Raw genomic sequence first — 19,516 nt, 5'->3', positions numbered from 1 at the left:
ATCAGTTTTATAGGTCGCAAATTAATGTAATGGTTTCTGGTTGTGTGTAATTAAAGTGGTTTAACTTGACTTCAGAGTAAATGCATATGTTCAAGCCACAATTACATTGTATTATGACAAACCAGCCATGAAGAACAAGTACATTTCAAACAAGTCAGGGGTAAAGTTGTAAAGAAATACAGTTCAGGAGAGTGTTACAATAAATTTTCAGAGTCGCTAATTATCCCTTTAAGTACAGTAAAGTCCATCACTAAGAAGTAGAGCATGCTTCAATCCGTTCAGTTTTTTCCAGATCAGGTTGCTCTTCCGAACTAATTAACCAGTCAAGCAGGAAACTGGTTATGGATGCTTCTCAGTGACTTTGAGAGATTTGTAAAGCTCAATGTCTGAGATGGGAGTCAGTGTTCAAATATCGACAATATCCCGGTCCATAAATAAAGCTGGCCTGTGTGATCAAGTAACAAGAAAGAAGCCATTAATGATAAATAATCAACATACTTCTCGTATTGAGTTTGCGACAGCATGTAAGTAATAATGTAGACATATAACAGAAGGTTTTGTAATCAGGCGAAACAAAGATTGAGCTTTTTGGCCTAAATTCAAAACAACGTCTGATGCAAACCAAACACAGCACCTCACCCAATCAACGCCATCTCAGCTATCAAGTATGGTGGTGACAGCGTCACGTTATGGGAATGTTTTTCATCATCATGATTGGGAGGGTAATAACTGGTGCAAACTATAGGTGAATCCTAGAGGAAAACCTGCTTCAGCAAGCCAGGAAGATAAAATTTGCTGAAAATTCACATTTCATCAGGACAGTGACCCAAAGCACAAGGCCAAAGCATCAGTAGAGTAGTTTCATTCAGAAGAAAGTGAATGTTCTGTCACTGCCCAGTGAAACTCCACTTTTGAATCAACAGAAAATTTATGGCAAGACTTGAAGATTTCAGTCCGTCAATCATTCTCAACGAACTCAGAATTAAAGCAATTTTGCCAGAAAGAATGGGCAAAATGACATCAACTTATTGTGCAAAGTTCGTTTAGATCTATCCAGAAAGACTTGAACACTTCTGTAAGATTTTTGTACGTTTTTACTTCTGTGATTAAAACGTATCAATACCATTTACATCTTAAATCTTTTCTCGTGCATTTGCATAAATCAGGCAGTATTTCTTAAAATATGTATTTAAACTTTAGGCCTGGCATTGCTAGGTAGTTAGGGCGCTAGAGTTATAATCTGAGGGTCGCGGGTTCGAATCCCCGTCACACCAAACATAGTCGCCCTTTCAGCTGTGGGTGCCTTATAATGTGATGGTCAATCCCACTATTCATTGGTAAAAGAGTAACCCAAAAGTTGGTGGTAGGTAGTGATGACCTGCCTTTCCAGCTGCTAAATTAGGGACGACTAGCTCAGATAGCTCTCATGTAGCTTTGCATCAAATTAAAAACAATCAAACAAATTTAAACTTTATTAAAAAAAGAAAAACAAATATTTATATGTGACGAATAGAACTATTTAATGGCTTGATGGCAATCACAGATAACATTTTCTTTTAAAAAGTAAATAAACACAAAACTGTATTTTTGTACCTTGCAAGAAATAATATAACCTGCTCATTTCTGATATGTGAATAGTACATATCTTTCTTTACCCTAATATAATGCTGGTACTTTTGTTTGTGTTTAACTCTTTAAGAATAGTCTTGCTGTGTTATGTGCAGATTTCCAAAGAATTATGGTCAGGCTCATTGTGGTGTACGAGTCCAATAAACAGTTTGATAAATCTTCTATTCACTGATTATTAGTATTGCTAAAATTAAGCATAAACAAACACAACAATAAACCATTTACCGATTAAACATTAACAGATTATCTGGAAGATCCTTAATATTTTATGTGCTGTGTGATTAAGCAAACTAGAAGAGCTGTCTGTAGTTGATTGTAACGATACACTGTTATATGCAAATTATCCCATCCACACAAAGTAACAAATAATTTACCCAAAGCCATAAAAATCTATATTTTTATCATTCTCAATTTTTCGTAGAATTAAGCTGCTATTATCCATCATTCAGTGTGTTATTTTTGTTACTTTTGCCCAATTTTTACGGTTGGTCAGTGATAAATATACAGACTTACAATGCTAAAATCCAAAGTTCAGATAGACATAGAACACCCTCTAGAGGCTCGAACATTATTCTTCTGGTAAGATTTGGTGCAGACTAGAGACCTATATTTTGTTATTTACAAACTTTTGAAATATTCAAAAGTCCTAGTTTCAAACATGCTTCTCCCCTCATAAGTCAGCAGAAAAATCTACTAACTTACAATGCTGAGTTCCAAGATTCAATTCCTCTCAGTAAACAGAGCAGCTAGCTTTTCGTATAGAAACAAATGAACATGCTAAATCCAGTCGACATCATGCTCTAAATTCGGCCTCAGGTGTTGTTTGTCAAATCAAAAAAACTTAACAACTCGTTCCATGGAATAGTCGCGTGACGCCTTATTTTACCCTGTGTGGGTAAGCTGCTTTCCGACTGTCATCTCGAGCAGAGATACTTCCGGATTTTTTAAATCCTAATTTAAAAGAATTAGCTTCTGATTTAAAAGGCCCAAAATGCATAAATGAACATCTTAATTTCATCTTTTCAATCTGAAGAAACGTAATTATACAACAGAAATAGACGTTAATTAAGTTTGTTTCTCAAATTAGTTGTTATTTTCTCCCTTTTGCTATTGCTTTCAGATTAACCTTTAATTCAACGAGATGTTTGAGCCTCTAGTTACGTGAGGATAATTTACACGCTTGTCGTTATTCCTCCTTACTGGTAATACCACATATTCATACTTCTTGTGCATCAATTCCTTGCAACCAACAGAACTACTTTTCTTACAAAGTTTACAATTTGGTCGAACTCGCTTCTACGTAATCATAATGAACTGCAAAAACAAAAAAAAAAAAGGTAAACATTCTTAATTCGCATGCCGTCGGCAGATATGATTATGAATAATATTAGATACTGATTACAAAATCCGTTGTGCTATAAAACAAAGTTGAACTAAACCTCACTTTTATACAAGAGTGCGTCTCTCTTCTTAAATGAACATCGCGAGAATGTAACGGTATTAAATATCCTATACAATGGACAACAATATCTTCGTATTTATATTAAAATTAAAGTTGCTAAGGTTATTGCCACCGACCTTAATGTTAAATTACTGACCAGATTGGAGACAAGTAGTCAGTAATATCCTAACACTCACCAACCGGGTTAAGTGATTGAGTGTCACTCTTCTAACGCACTCAAATGTTTAAAAAATCACACTTAACATTTTCTTCTATCACAATGATTCAAAGTGAGTCCATTAGCTCCGAGATCCAGAGCTCTAACCACAGGGCCAACTTGTGACTCTTATATGGACGTTAACGCATTTACCTTTTTGATGTCATAAAATCATCCAACTCATCTACGTCACCGTATTAGGTTTTCGCAACAGCACGAAATTACCCTAGTTGCTCAGCGGTACGTCTGCAGGGTGACAATGATAAAATCGGATTTTGATTCCCCTGGTGGATGGCAGGATATTCCATCGTATAGCTTTACGCTTAGCAGCAACTAACTAAGTAATTCGCGAAATTATAAAGTTTCTTCCAGATGGAAGAGGCTAAATTAAGTATGCAAAGAGTAATTTATCCTACTAGTACCCTGTTAGTAGGGGGAAAAAGCTTTCATTAATGAATTATAATCATTATGTGAAAATTGAAAGTAATTAGGAATATTTTGAATAATCCACTAAGATGGCTACCTCGGAGACAAAAACATTATTGATTAAAACGAGAATTTTATCAGATGGCTTTGACGAGACTAAGAATTAACTTCTTTAGGTACAGTTACATTATTAAAGTCATGCGGTTACTGGAAACCACTTTCTCATCTTGCTGCTCTTATTTCTGTGAAGGATAACTAAAAAGAACAGCAGTTAATTCAGTTGTATAACGTAAGTTGTCAAGTGATTGTGTATCGTTCTTTCAGAGAACACGAGCGAGTGGTATCCCAGAAACTCTTAGAGTAACAAAAGAAACGGTGCACTCTGTATATATATATATGTATGTATTATTGTCACTATCCATGTTCGTAAGCAGACATGAATGAAATCTCAGCGTGTCCTCTGCTTCCTTGTTTCAGGTTATTAATATTATTTTGTGTATTTATTTTACTGTCGACGAGTTCTTCTCCATGTATATAAGGTTAAAGTCAGCAAGGAGAGTCTGTCTCTGAATAATGAGGTACTTCTATTCGTACGTAACTGTTATAGGATCATATATAACCAGGTCCGGCATGGCCAGGTGCTTAAGGCACTCGCCTCGTAATCCGAGGGTCGCGGGTTCGAATCCTTGTCACACTAAACATTCTCGCCCTTTCAGCCGTGGGGGCGTTATAATGTGACAGTCAACCTCACAATTCGTTGGTAAAAGAGTAGCCCAAGAGTTGGTGGTGGGTGATGATGACTAGCTGCCTTCCCTCTAGTCTTATACAGCTAAATAAGGAATGGCTAGAGCAGATAATCCTCGTGTAGCTTTGCGCGAAATTCACATACAACTACAATAGAAATACGCCCTACTAATACTTTTTGCGATAAAGTCAGTGACTTCTTTTTCATGTCTTCGTGAGAAGTTTGACGGATACCTAGTTAGCGTGATTGAGAAGTATTTTGATATTGAAAATTTTTTATAAATTACACATAAATAGTTGTGTTTGAAGATAAAAGAACATATGGAACCAAGCTAATAAAAACATATACACCAACCACTTTAAAGGAAAATCTTTTGTGATACTATTGAGAATATAAGAATTTGTGCAGAAAACGTATGTGTGTGTATTCAAGTAAATTTCTTACTATAAAGTATTAGGCGTCCAAATATGATATTAAAGAATACTTATTAAGGTATTATAGTCTTTATAAAACAGTTGATATCCATGTGTCATCCTCTCTACAGTTACAACAAATTTACTAATGACTCTTACCTCTTTTGGTTTCAAAACGTGTGATTTGAAGTGTTGTGTCGGGAAGATTTTTTTCTTTTATATATTAAAGAGGAATTGACTGAAAACTTCTTGAAGCTTTAACAGAAGAGCGTATGATTGGTCCATTCAGTCTCGTGCTCCAAATTGCATTAATTACTTCACGCGCCAGAAGGCAATTGCAATGGAATGTTTTTCGGTACGTTAGAATGGAATCAAAGGCGCCGAGTTAGTGAGCGGACAACATAATACATAAGATGAAGATTTGGGAAAAGGATGTTTCAAAGGAGATTGGAGGAAAGTAATGTGAAGAAGAAAAAGAGGATGGAGAGGCCTCGCTTGAAATAACCGTGCCAGTTCATCTCTTACGTCATTGCAGACATTTATTATACGTTACTGTGTCTTCGTATTCATACGCTGAACAACACGTCTCCACCTCTTTGGATCTTTAGGTTCCGTTGATGAGCACGTATCATCACAAAGAAACAGTTATCACTGACGTCAGAGGCTGAGAAAACAGTTGGTCCTTTTCGATGTGTTACCTCCCTGAGATCCAGAAAACGTAATTTCTAATCAAATGTGTAACTTCGATGTCTAACTTAAGAAAGATGTATAATGAAACTGTCATTGTTAATATGAGATATGTTTCCAATCCTTCTTGCAGTTCTTAATTCTCCATTATTGACAAGCGGGTCACTTTTCCAATATTTAAAGAAGCTGTTGGATAGTGTTCATCATATTCAAGTGTTAACAAACGTATAGATTATAGTAATTGTAGACAGTATTAAGACTCATAAGTCGGTCGCTACTTTATAAAATTACTCACTCAGATTGCTTTTGCACCGAAACTTAACTTTATAATTGGCTTTAATCTACTTGGTTTGACCTTTTAGAAGACACTCTAGTGAGCCAATAATGTGTCTTGTTTTAGAGATAATGTTTAATCGTTTTTTATCTCTCTAACATATGTATCCTACATTCTTCGTGTCTATGTGTTTATCTTTCACTCGACGAGTCTTTCTGGCTGAATTCATAACCTATCTTGCTGTACTCCAGTAAATGGCTCTCAACTCAGAGCTCATACGGAATGGTTAGCTCGTCAAACAAGGAGACATCAGATTTATTATGCAGCTTAACTGTTCGACAAAAGCGATTATGTAAACCAGTTTAAAACTTAAACGTACACTAGACATTACCTACATATCACACAGTTAATCTATACAATTTATATGACTGTATAAAATAACACGTTACACATAAACTGATCACATATCAATCAGTGATGACGAGAAAACCCACTTATAGAGAAAAATATATGTGTTAAAATGGCTGGTTTGGGGTTGAGAAAATTTTTATGTAGAGGAGCGAACAACGTTTCGACCTTTGTGAACCTGACGATGACCGAAGAAGGTCGAAACGTTGTTTGCTCCTCTACTTAAAAAAATTCTCAACCCAAAAACAGCCGTTTTTACAAACATATTTTGATCACATGTCTGAATCTTAAACAAAACATATTGGATGACAAGCTTCAACAAAACCAAAAATATCTTTCTTAGCTCGTGCATTTTCGCTTTGATGTCATTTCAGGGCCAGGCAACCCGATTACCAACGACAGTTGCGTTACGATGAAGTTCACACTTTTCACAGTTCCATTTAGAACTTTATACATCTCTCTGGTATAGTCCCATTTAGAATCCAATCATAAATTCGGTAATTTGACTCGTACGTCTACGACAACGTATCCTAAATCTTTTATGTCTATGTGTTTATCTTTCGCTCGACGAGTCTGTCTAGCTGAATTCACAGCTTATCTTGTTACACTCCAGTAAATGGCTTTTATCTTAGAGCTCATATGGAATGGTTAGCTAGTCAAACAGGGAAACCAATTTATTTCATTTTTGTTTATTGCTATTTGCTAATTTGAAAGATAATAATTCATGGAAGTTCATAATACTCGTTTTTTTATAAGTAATATCTGATAGTCAAATATCCAAGCTTGTAAGGTTTTTATGTGATTAATATATGCATATTTCGTACCTTTACAGCATTTGATGTGATAAATAATATGTAAGCTTCACGTAAATATGTTTTAAGCTCAACATGTTTCCAAATATGCTTTTGTCAAAGAAAAACAGTTCTAAGTAAATAAAGTATTATGATAAGATTCATAAAATATTTAATAACTATATGACTGAATGTTGTGGCTGTGAGAAAGACGTGATCAAGTAGTAAGTGTACCACACTGTGAATCTACGGGTCCAAGTTTCGTATCCCACTGCATCATAGTTGCACTGTGTGTACTTTAGGGTCTTGAATGATTTATAGAATATTAGAATCCACTATTCGATTACAATAGCTTAAGAGCTAGCGGCGGGTTCTTTTGACTAGCTACCATTCCTCTATCTATTCTGTTAGTTCAAAATTAAGAATGTCTAGCTTAAAGATGTCCAGTTCAACAAACAGCTTTGTGCTAACATCCGACAAAAACGACTGGACTAAGCTTGTAATAAGTAATTTGTATACCACAACACTTTTACAGTGGAACTGAAACAAATCAGATAAATACATATAAATATTCTTGAACCACACAAAATTTGTAGAAATAAATAAACATACATATACAATTTTACTGTCCCACAGTCCTTTTTATTACAATACATTTTGCTGAATTATTAAATATTATAGTTGTCATAAGAACTTTAATTTTACAAAGAATTTGGGATTAACAATAATTATAAACAAATAAAAAATAACATCATTCTTAACTCACATAAACTATTATTTTCTATTTAGACAGTCAACGGTTTCACAAAACAGTAGCCTTAACAAACGAGTTTACGAGTTTCATTGGTCAATTGATCAATGACGTACTCCCCGTAAACAAAATCCATTTTCTTTGTATTAATCCCTACTTGTTCCATTATACAAATGAAGAGAATGCTGGCTAGTCATTAGCTTAATTCAGTCATGAGTGGACGACCGAGTTACTGCTGTTTCTTTGGGCCTTTTTTAGTACAATGTTTGCACTAAGTCTCTGTAAAAATTAATAAAACAGAATAGTTAATTGCTCAATTTAAGAACAGAAGAGAAAAATACATACAATTTCCTTTACCTTTTCTTTAGGCAATAATTAAGAACGACCTATATCTTTGGTAATTAGTTCTTGCGGCTCTCTAATATGTAATGGATGCCTTATTGTCATAATAATCTAATGCAAAAAAAATATGAATTAAGTTATATTCCTTATTTTAAAACAATAAAAAATTTTATTTACTCTAACCAGACTTATTGTCTCGATTATATTTACTCTGAAGCGCCAATCCTATGATTTATAAACTAGGAATTTATTCTTAAATAAGAGTTCCAAAAAAAATATTTTGCTATCATTTTAGTAATTCTTTCATCTCATTTAAAGTTTTTCCACATTCAAACTACATTGTAGCATAAAATAACAAGTTAGCTTTCAATAGATAATTATGCTACAAGAAATATTGTTTAAAACTTGATAAAGTCTTTTAAACTTCATCTTAATTGGCTGTTTCTTTGTTCTTAGTGCAAAGCTAGACAATAGAATATCTATGCTATGACAGCTGTGGGGAATCGAGCCTTGGCTTTTGGGGATGAAAGTCCCTAAAGATATCACTGACCCATCAAAAACAGTTCTTCTCAGATTACATGTGGTTGGATTAAACAAATACTTCACCCAGACTGTAAGTTTCCTGTAAGATTTCTTTAGTCTGAATATGCAAACCTTCATATTACAACTCTTTATTGGTTCTACAACATAATAACTACTTTTTAATGTATTTAATCTGAAGCAGTATAAGGTATTTTGATGTCCATAAAAAAGTTATAGAAAAGAACGGTTCAATTATAACATTATTTATTGTTTCTTAGGTAACGACAGGTAAAATCTCCAGAAATTTTGTTAGAAACAGAAAATCCATTTAATACGAAAGCTATAAATATTGGCCAAGCGTGTTAAAGCGTGCGACTCGTAATCTGAGGGTCGCGGGTTCGCATCCCCGTCGCGCCAAACATGCTCACCCTTTCAGCCGTGGGGGCGTTATAATGTTACGGTCAATCCCACTATACGTTGGTAAAAGAGTAACCCAAGAGTTGGCGGTGGGTGGTGATGACTAACTGCCTTCCCTCTAGTCTTACACTGCTTAATTAGGGACAGCTAGCACAGATAGCCCTCGAGTAGCTTTGTGCGAAATTCAAAAACAAACAAACAAAACCTATAAATGTAAACACCTCGTGAATTTCTTCTTAATTTAGAAAAAAACTTTGTTAAAAAATGAATAACACGTTTTGGCAGCATTTCTGTTGTATGTAAAGCGACAAACTTGTTTGTGTTCAACTGATGGAAACCTTACAAAGAGCACAGTTAGGGGTTATTTTTTTTAAAGTACTAAGTTTTTTTTTAATTTTTTTAAATTTAATTTAATAACATACATAATACTATCTAATTTACCCTAACAGCAACTAGTTTCCAAAGAAAGACCATTACACACCTCTGAGAATGTTTTTCTAAGCAACTTAACATCTGAGATAAATTGGTTAACTTATTATTGGTTAACTGCACAGCCGAATGACACGGCCGTACGAGAAATACATAGTGGAAAAACTAATGTAATTATTTAAAAATTAAATGAACAATAAAATTGCACAATAAATATTTAAGAAATATTACTCTAAATAACCAAGTTAATTGTACAAAAAAAGAAAGATAATTTGGTAAAAATTTGTGTCGAAAACATCTATTCTAGCTTTAACTCACCTTCATACACCTGGTGAGTTTACAGAGTGACAGCCAGAGGTCATAAATGCAGTGAAACTCTGAGACCACAATAGTAATATGACTTAAACAATAAAACTGCAAAAATGGTATATATTTCAATTAAGACACGTAAAAACTAACGTTTTAATGCTTACATTAACATAGTTTGAGCAAAGATTAATGGTGGTCGCCGTAACAGATTTATTATTTTTAAAATTAGTTGAAGGATTAAGGTGTAGACGTGAAATGTTTGAAAATAGTTGTGACGGTCCGTAAACTTGTTAATACAATAATTTTCGGTAGCGAGAAGGTTCATGAAGTTATCACAAAATGAAATAATTCTGTCGTTCAAAAGACGAAGGAGGACGAACCTTCTTTATGAAAGATAACATTGAACTTATGAACTCTGTGCAAGAAATATTGTAATGTTCTATAAATTTTATTGTAGCTATAATAACCTGTAAGTAGTAAATATTGATTGTTTGGAACAGTTTCATTCAGAAATAGAAACTTTATATTATCGAAATCAGTCTAAGAAAGTTGCAATAATTTGCTAAGTCGGTAGCGTCCTCTCTAAAGTCAGAAATGCTGAAAATCGAAAACAAATACTTTGTTTATGCTATATTTATGCATCATTGTGAAGGGGTGATGTGGTGGTTTATACAGTTTAGCATGAGGTGGAACTTGATATCTTATTAAATATGTAAAATGAAACAATGGCAAGGGAAATAGAGGGTTGTAAAATATAGAGGTGGAATATTATATCTGTTTAGGTTAAAAGTAGAATCGTGATTCAATTGCGGTATGTGTGTGTGAGTGCGTCCGCAGGTCCGTGAATTGAAGCTGGACTCTTTTACTCCAACAGCTACTAGAACCAGAGTTTAATAAATGACAGTTTTGTTTGTTTGAAGTTAAGCACAAAGCTACACAGTGGGCAATCTGTGATTAGCCCTCCGCGAATATTGAAACCCGGTTTATAGCGTTTCAAGTCCGTATACGTAATGCTGTGTCACTGGGGTCCTGTAAATGACAGCTTAGAAAAAATATCCGAATATGACATAGTTATATACGTAAGAAATTAAAATTGTTACAACTTGTTTTTTTACGTTTGTGTTTCAGGGTTTCTACAGTTCTTGTCCATTTCTCTCATAGACATGTCTTTCGATCTTTCTGTTATTTTGATACACTTTATATTGTCTCTTAAAACTAATGGAGCTCAAAACCATATTGCAAGATAGTATTTAATACTCAGGTTGAACACACATTGAGATATATCACGTATATCTTTATAACACAGATAAAATACCGCTGATAGAGTCAAAGCAACAAATCGAACCAAGTTACCAACTAAATGAATTAACTGTTGTGCGTTTTTATATCTTAAACTATTTTGCCCAGTTACAACCAAACGGGCTTTCAGTGTTTTTCTCTTTTTTTATGCCTTCCAACGTCGATACGTATTTTAACGGTGATCATAGATAGAAATACAGGTTTAATCACTTAAGGACTTAAGATGAAATTCTGATAAACTGGTAACGGACCAAATAATATTTCACATGACGATTCATATTCACTTGAATGTGAAGAAAAGTTCAAAATATTTCACATCTATCAAGATAAGCTTTTCTCCTTTTCCTATTATATTTTTAAATACTGCTGAAAATGCAGACAAGAAATCGGTAAAAGCGCACGTAACATGTAAATTAAAGAATCCGATATGCCATCAAATAAATAGCGTGTATGTCTGTGTCTGGTTGTTATAAAACGTCCAAAGCTATACAGTCCATAATGAATTAAACTGATGTCGTTCTCGAAATATATTCGTTTCTACAGCGAAATATTATAACGTATTTACCTTCAGGAGTCGTTGAAGGTATAATTAATCATAGTAGCTCATGATGTTACAGCGATGACAATCTACTATTGTTAAAGAATTACAACTTGAGAATAATCACGCTGTTATGATGTCTTGTTTATTTGTTGTTAAGCACTAAGATACACAATGGACATTCTGTATTCTGCTCATCACGAATATCGAAACCCGATTTTTAGCTGTGTTAGTTCGCAGGCTTACCATGGAGACACTAGGGGCGTGGTGCATTATATGAATAAAACAACTGAGAAATTATTTATTTTACTTGAGTGCAGGCGTCATAAACTGAAAGAGTATTTTCACTTCAGAAGTGGTTTACAAATTCTTCTAAATTTAAGTTTCATCATAATAAATTATTACATTATTATTACTCTTATTATTACATTAATGTGCTTAGTAAAACCTTTCACATCCTAATATACTAACCACTGGTCCAGTTCAAGCCTACTTAGTATTTGGTATTATCAACCTGAATATCACTTAAAGCGATACATGACAGCCAGTTCATAGACCCTTAAGCTTGAGGTATAGGCATCACAGCTTTATAACTAGAGAGACCACCCTGTCACCGGTAGTAACCCCTACACACTTATTCTAAACCAAAAAGTCATATTAACATAGATGATACCCATACCAACTGAAACTACAAAGTGTGTGAAGCGTCATATTGCGGCTGGCCATTCTAACTGTGGCTCACACCCTACCCACAACCGAAACAGAAAGTTTTAAATTAACTAAGATGCTGTTATATCTAATAAGCTAAGATAATCATTGGGCGTTTTGCTGAAATAAGAAATGCACTTTTTTTTAAACTACAGTAATCTCTTTATGTGTGATGCATGAATGCATAACATAAAAAACATTTCTGTGTTACATGCGTAAAGGTTCCGATAATCACAAATCGGTTTCTCTGTACTTGATAAAGAGAAAATAATGCTGTAATAATAATAAGACGATAACTACATCCACAGAGCTACATTTCCTTTCGTCAGTTGTTTCCGTAGAAACGAACAGAGTAGACGTAAATGAAAGAAATTGAAACATTCAGAAACAACCACAATCAGTACACACCAAATCACCAAAAGGCCCAACAGAGAGAAAAATAAATTTTATAACACCACTTGTAAAAGTGGACTTCAATACATTCATGATACAAAAAAATATAGATCACCAAAAATTAAAAGAAGAAGAATAACAGTTACAGACAGTGATTGAAACATTTAAAAACGACCACAGTCAGTACACACCGAATGACCAGAAGACCCAACAAACTTTATAACACCACTTGTAAAAGTGGACTTCAATTCATTCATGATACAAAAAAGAATTTAGATCACCAAAAATTAGAATAATAAAAATAAGTGTAAGAAACAGTGATTGAAATATTCAAAAACGACCAGTCAGTACACACCAAGTCAGAAAAACATCCAACGGAGAGGAAATTAAACTTTATAACACCACTTGTAAAAGTGGACTTCAATATATTCGTGATGCAAAAACAAAATATAGACCACCAAAGATGAGGATAAGAATAATACGAGTAATAGACATACAGAACTCTGTCATATCTATCTACCTGCAGTAATGTAAGAGAATACAAGATAAACTGGAATAATTATCAGATAAAATAACATATAAGAAAGAGAAACCTTAAACACCCATTGGACATCCATCTGACTGATAACACATCTAATTAACATGTTAAAGAAGTCAGCAAACTAAACATTCAGTTGAACTAGTTGATTTAAGTACTATTGGGAAAAGACTGAAGAAAAGCAGATACTATACATCTCTATTGAGAAGAACCAGGACCAAATTCCTGCCGCTCCTACTTCAGAGATAGTCCTTCTCAGGACACGCCTAAAAACATCATTAGATTGATAACCAAAATGTAGAGTCATGACTAGTTAGTATAGTATTCACAATAACTTATAAACTAACTGATCAGTTACTGACTTTATATGATCGTATGAGCCGGTCCGGCATAGCCAAGCGTGTTAAGGCGTTCGACCGGTAATCCGAGAGTCGCGGGTTTGAATCCCGGTCGCACCAAACATGCTCGCCCTTTCAGCCGTGGGGGCGTTATAATGTGACGGTCAATCCTACAATTCGTCTTACACTGCTAAATTAGGGACGGCTAGCACAGATAGCCCTTGAGTAGCTTTGCGCGAAATTCAAAAAACAAAACAAACAAACAAACAATCGTATGAGCTGCAATATAATAAATGATATATTGTAAACATTTAGTCAAACTTCTGAAGAATATTTGATTTGGAGACAAAAAGGGAAGGAAAAATATGTTCTTAAATAGTTATTTAATACTGCTACTACCATGTTTAAGTTACCCTGCAAACTGGTTCATATAAGGACATTGGATGAGTCAGTACTTTCATGTGTAAGAAGTTGCATAACAGAGACTAAGCACTTTAAAGTTTTTCACTTACGAAATAACCTGAAGACTTCACATCCATCACAAGGGGTTTGGTGTGGCCTAGTATTTGGGATCCTAAAATTGTGAATCCTAAAAACACTCCCCGCGTTATGGTGCTTTGGTTTCGCTGCAACACTGATTGTCAAATCTCACTATTTTATCAAATTAAACTAGCCTAAGGGTTGGCGTTGATTTGTTTAGTTGCTTAGGTGAAATACAAAACTACACAATAGTGGGCTATCTGTGCTCTGCCGACCACGCATGTCGAAACCCGGTTTGTTGTGTTGTAAGTCCTCTGATATGCCGCTGTACCGTCGGGGGCGTTACCGATAAGTAATACAGTCTTCTTTTTATCAATCAGTGCAACATTATGGACGCAATTACGCAAACAGCTGTTGTGTAGCTTAACACAATTTTTATCCAACCAATAAAATTATATATACTATTGTAATCCACTTTACATGTCTCAAGTGTTTGGTCAGACACTTATTTTGTACTTGAAAAAATTATTATTACGTCATGAAACGAAATGATAAGATGACAAAGTATGAGTCACAAAATATTACTTTCGTTAGTTTGTTAATTTCACATAAAGCTACACGAGTGCTGTCTGCGCTAGCCATTCCTAATTTAATGGTGTAAGACTACAGCAGCTAGTCATCACCACCCACCACCAACTCTTGGACTACTCCTTTAACAACAATTAGATTTTGTGCGATGAGGATTCGAGCCCGCGACCCTCAGATTACAAGTCAAGTGTCCTAACCACCTGGTCATGTCAAGCCTAAAAAACCTTATCACAAAATGAGTTTCCTCAAGTGTTTCTACTCATTAACATTCTGTTTACAAAAAACAATATATTAAAGGACTAATTAGCCCAAAAAATTAAATACGTTTATTAACGAATAAAGTGGTGCATAAATCTATATCATGACAAAATTGCATTAGGGAATTATTCGGTTCTTACATAATCAAATACGTAAACAATTTTCTGTCCGTATCTGATGTGCTAAGTCAAAGGAACGAACTTACAGATAAAAACAAACTGGTTATGCAATGAATTATAACATGAAGGTTTAGATCACAGAATCATTTAGCAAGTTAAAAAATAAATTATGTTTTGTGTTAATGTCATGTTTTGTGTTATGAGTTAACATGATAAAAGTAACCTTTGAGTCACAATATGAATTGATATAATAAAAGCAAGCTTTGAGTCACAATATAAATTGATATAATAAAAGCAAGCTTTGAGTCACAATATGAATTGATATAATAAAAGCAAGCTTTGAGTCACAATATGAATTGATATAATAAAGTGTCTTCAATGAATTGATATAATAAAAGCAACCTCTGAGTCACGATATGAATTGATATAGTAAAAGCAAGCTTTGAGTCACAGTATGAGTTCCTTTATTAAGCCTCAGGTCATCGACTACCAGTAAGATCTCCATATTCAGTACCTTTATTTGTCTCTATTGGTGTACTCAGTGCGAAGAACTGATGGACAAATTTGAATAAAACATTCATTTTGAAATAAAAAAAATACTGGTTTGATCAATCAATTAGTTTTCGCGTAACTTGGATTAATTTTCTTGGTTTGTGCGCATATGTACAAGGTTGTTGATGTTAGGTTAAGCTTGTGTTTGTTTGTCTTATTGCCTTCGTCTTAGAACAGTGATTAGTTGCTCTTTGTCCCGCTAGAAGGCCAAACAGCACGAGAGGTACCAACATTTACTGCTTTAATTATTAACAATAATGGTTTGATTACCCTTTAAAGAGTTTTCTACAACTCTTACTGAAATACAGTATGTCGCTTCAATCTTTCCCATGGACATGTTCCAGACGTTTCTCGCGAAGTTTTTCTGTCCTGGAAGCCACGGCTGTATTCAAAGCACTCTTAATGGAAGTACTATGGTTGCCATTATTTTTAAAAGTTTTGTGCTGATGTGTTACTGTCTGATTGGGTGGATGAAAACGAATAATAGTATAAACTGTCAAAACGTCATTGTACTCAAGTGCAGCTTATTTCCACAGAACAGAAGGTAAGCAATCCTGTAACACTTTAATTTTATATGCATCTTATTCATTCTTTACATAATTGTCTCCAATACTACAATTAAAGGTTCGACATCGTATAAATTTCAATAACAATTAAACTGACTTACATTTAACACAAAAAATGTATGATTGATGGTTGTATAAAATTAACAAACTAAAATATACGTATAGATTAAGAAAGCTCTTTGCTTTTGTTTTTCAATAACTGAGTAACCGCAGTATAGACTACAGTAGAATTCGCATGGGTTGATCGTAAATTAGTATATAATTGTGTTTCCAAGGCAAATCTTATAAGATTTTTGTAAACAACTTTTTTCTCAGACAGTTATTTATTAACAGAATTTCACTCACTTATGCCATGAAGAAAACATATAGTTACTCATGTCTAAAATAACATTTATGTAAATACATTTTCTTTGGGTTTTGTACAACCGTATAAGTTCGACAATGTTTGTCTTTCCCTATCTCAATTCAACGAGATAGAACTAGTTATAAATTCAAATCGTTCATCGATTTCTTTCAACGTATTCTTTGAAGGTTTTCAGAGGTTAGGCACGACATAAAGGAACTATCTGACGTGGTAAACTTTTCTTATAAATATTGAGCACAAGCAATGCAGTTCGCCGTCTCTGTAGAAACAAAAAACAATATATATATATATATTCTCAATCTTTTGTAAACGTTAACGCAGTATCCAATCTGGGAAATCCAAAACCTGACTGATTACGGTTTCAACTGTCGTTTCTGTATTTGAAAAGAAAAAAATTCTTGATCCTGTATCGATGTTTTGTGAAACTGCCATAGATTTGTTAAAAACCGTGTGTCAAGCTAATGTGTTATTATTGTTGTTGTTTTCAAGAACCCTACCAAAATTGATTAACGTAATATAGTGTATAAAATGTATAACTACGATAACAATTGATTAAATTTTGAGTAATAACAGTACAAAACTGAACATTTCTACCTACAGGCGCTAGTCGATATTTCAAGGGGAGTTTCTCGTGTCACAGAGCTAAGAAAGAATCAGGTAATAAGAATTTTAAAAAACAAAACGAAAAGAGCTATAAATATATTCTTAGTTTTTACGAAAATAATACAATCTTAACAATACAAATAATAATAAAATTAATACAAATAATAATATAGTAATACAATCTTAATAATACAAATAATAATAAAAGTAATACAATCTTAATAATATACTAATACAAATAATAATAAGAATAATGCAATCTTAATAATACAAATAATAATAAAAATAATGCAATCTTAATAATACAAATAATAGTAAAAATAATACAATCTCACATCCAGGAATATAACAAGTTCATCTATCATTACACTTCTTGTTGCTAGTTCATCTCTTATTGTACAAATAAAGATATTAATTACCACTAATATACTTCGACAGAAACATAATGAAAATGTATTTTCAGAATTAAGGCTTAAAAATTAGATTTATTGTTTTCTTTCAATTCTAACGCGTGTAAATGCTTTAACCAAACGATATATTAACTTTAATAATTTGAAACTAACTAATAAAACCTTTATATATGTCGTAAACGTTGTATTGTTGGTTGTAGCGAAAATACATTTATTTATTAAATTATCCTGTCTACAAAATTTGATTTAATATCTTACGGACTTTTTTATCTTACTTGTTGAAATTGGAATTTCTGGTTCAATCTATAGTGACTATACCAGTGGGTCTCCACGCACACATACACCAATACATTTATAGAACACTCAATTTAATTTCAAAATTAAATATGTCATTTCGTATGATTTCTTGAGTCCTATAAATGCAACGATGTAGACATATATATATATATATCAATGGGTCTTCAAGATACGCTGTCGATAACAGCTGACATATTAAGCTGACAACTTTGTAACAAGTTCGTAACTGCCAGACTTCGTTTTTCTTTGATAAGTTGTTCACAAAAACCTGACTTAAGAGTTTCCTATTAATAGGTGCTCGGTATAGCCAGCTGGTTAAGGTACTCGACTCATAATCTGAGGGTCTCGGGTTCTAATCTCCGTGACACCAAACATGCTCACCCTTTCAGCCGTGGGAACGTATAATGTTACGATCAATCCCACTATTCGTTGATAAAAGAGTATCCCAAGAGTTGGCGGTGGGTGGTGATGATTAGCTGCTTTCCCTCTAGTCTTACACCACTAAATCAGGGACGGCTAGCACAGAAAGCCCTCGAGTAGCTTTGTGCGAAATTCAAAAACAAACAAACAAACCTATTAATAGCAAGTAAAGTAGTAAATACGTCTGTCTCGGAGTAAAACTATGGTTATGAGTTGGTTGGTTGTTATTAAGCACAGAGCTACACAGTATTATTTGTGCTCTTTTCACCATGGGTATCGAAACCCGGTTCCCAGAAGTTAAGTCTGCAAACATTTCGTTGTGCCACTGGTGAGCTATTAGGTGTTTGGAATTATCCAATGGAAAACAACTAGACACGACTGTGAAACACAATAAACGTCGAACTATCTATCAGTTTAATGCTTTCTTTAATCGTAGCCAGCACTATTTCTGTGATATATCGTCCATTAAGGGCTGATATGTTGTGAGCCTGTATTGTATGTCAAAATACGTTGTAACAACAGCTATTGTTGACTAAAGAATTTTTATGTATGTTTTCGAATTCGAACGAGATCGGAGTGGCCTAGTTATTTATGTGCAGGAGGGGTAGATCATAAGGTCCAAGGTATGATTCGTAATATGCTGTTGAACGTGCTCTTATTTCGTGTTTTTTTTTTATCCACCTGTATAAACATTATACTGATGTTACGTTTTCAGAGCAAATTAATTCTATGGCACTTGCTTCTTGTTCTCTAAGTAAGGTATATTATATTATATATTTATTGTTAAATTCATGAAAATGTATATGATTTATGAATGACCTGATCCTCGTGAGATATTATTGGGATTATGGCCGAAAATATTGCTAACAAGAGAGGTATCCAACTGATAAAATAATGTATTCTAATCTCGAAAGTGAGAACCTAGTAAAAGTATATTTAATTAGTTATACTGATTACCAAGATGAGATTTATTTTCGCTCTAAATACTTATCTTTTTAGATCTGAAATTAATAAAAAGTGAATAAAAGGCGATTAATTAACTGGTATTCCTGTACTGACTATTAAACATTTTCTATTTAGATTACATAACTAATAATGTCTAATTGTTTTTGTTTTATTATAGAGCTTATTTCTTCTACATTAGAGACATATTTTCATATCATTATTTAACAGTCAAGATATGTTCTGGTATTAATTGTCTGTGTGTAATTAAGCAAAAAGCTATACAAGTTCTGCCCACCACA

At 33.7% G+C, this 19,516-nt stretch overlaps 1 long non-coding RNA gene across 1 annotated transcript; it reads right to left on the bottom strand.

The window, feature by feature from the left end:
* Positions 1 to 7,651: 7,651 nt before the first annotated feature.
* LOC143227168 (uncharacterized) lies at positions 7,652 to 14,396 on the bottom strand. Its single transcript, XR_013014915.1, has 2 exons — positions 14,128 to 14,396; positions 7,652 to 8,061 (listed from the first exon to the last, which is right to left on the bottom strand). It is a non-coding gene; the product is annotated as an uncharacterized LOC143227168 (long non-coding RNA).
* Positions 14,397 to 19,516: the final 5,120 nt, after the last annotated feature.

Source organism: Tachypleus tridentatus, chromosome 9 (genome assembly GCF_004210375.1).
Source record: "Tachypleus tridentatus isolate NWPU-2018 chromosome 9, ASM421037v1, whole genome shotgun sequence".
Classification (NCBI taxonomy): Eukaryota; Metazoa; Arthropoda; class Merostomata; order Xiphosura; family Limulidae; genus Tachypleus; species Tachypleus tridentatus.
This window is presented reverse-complemented; position numbering and strand designations above follow the sequence as displayed.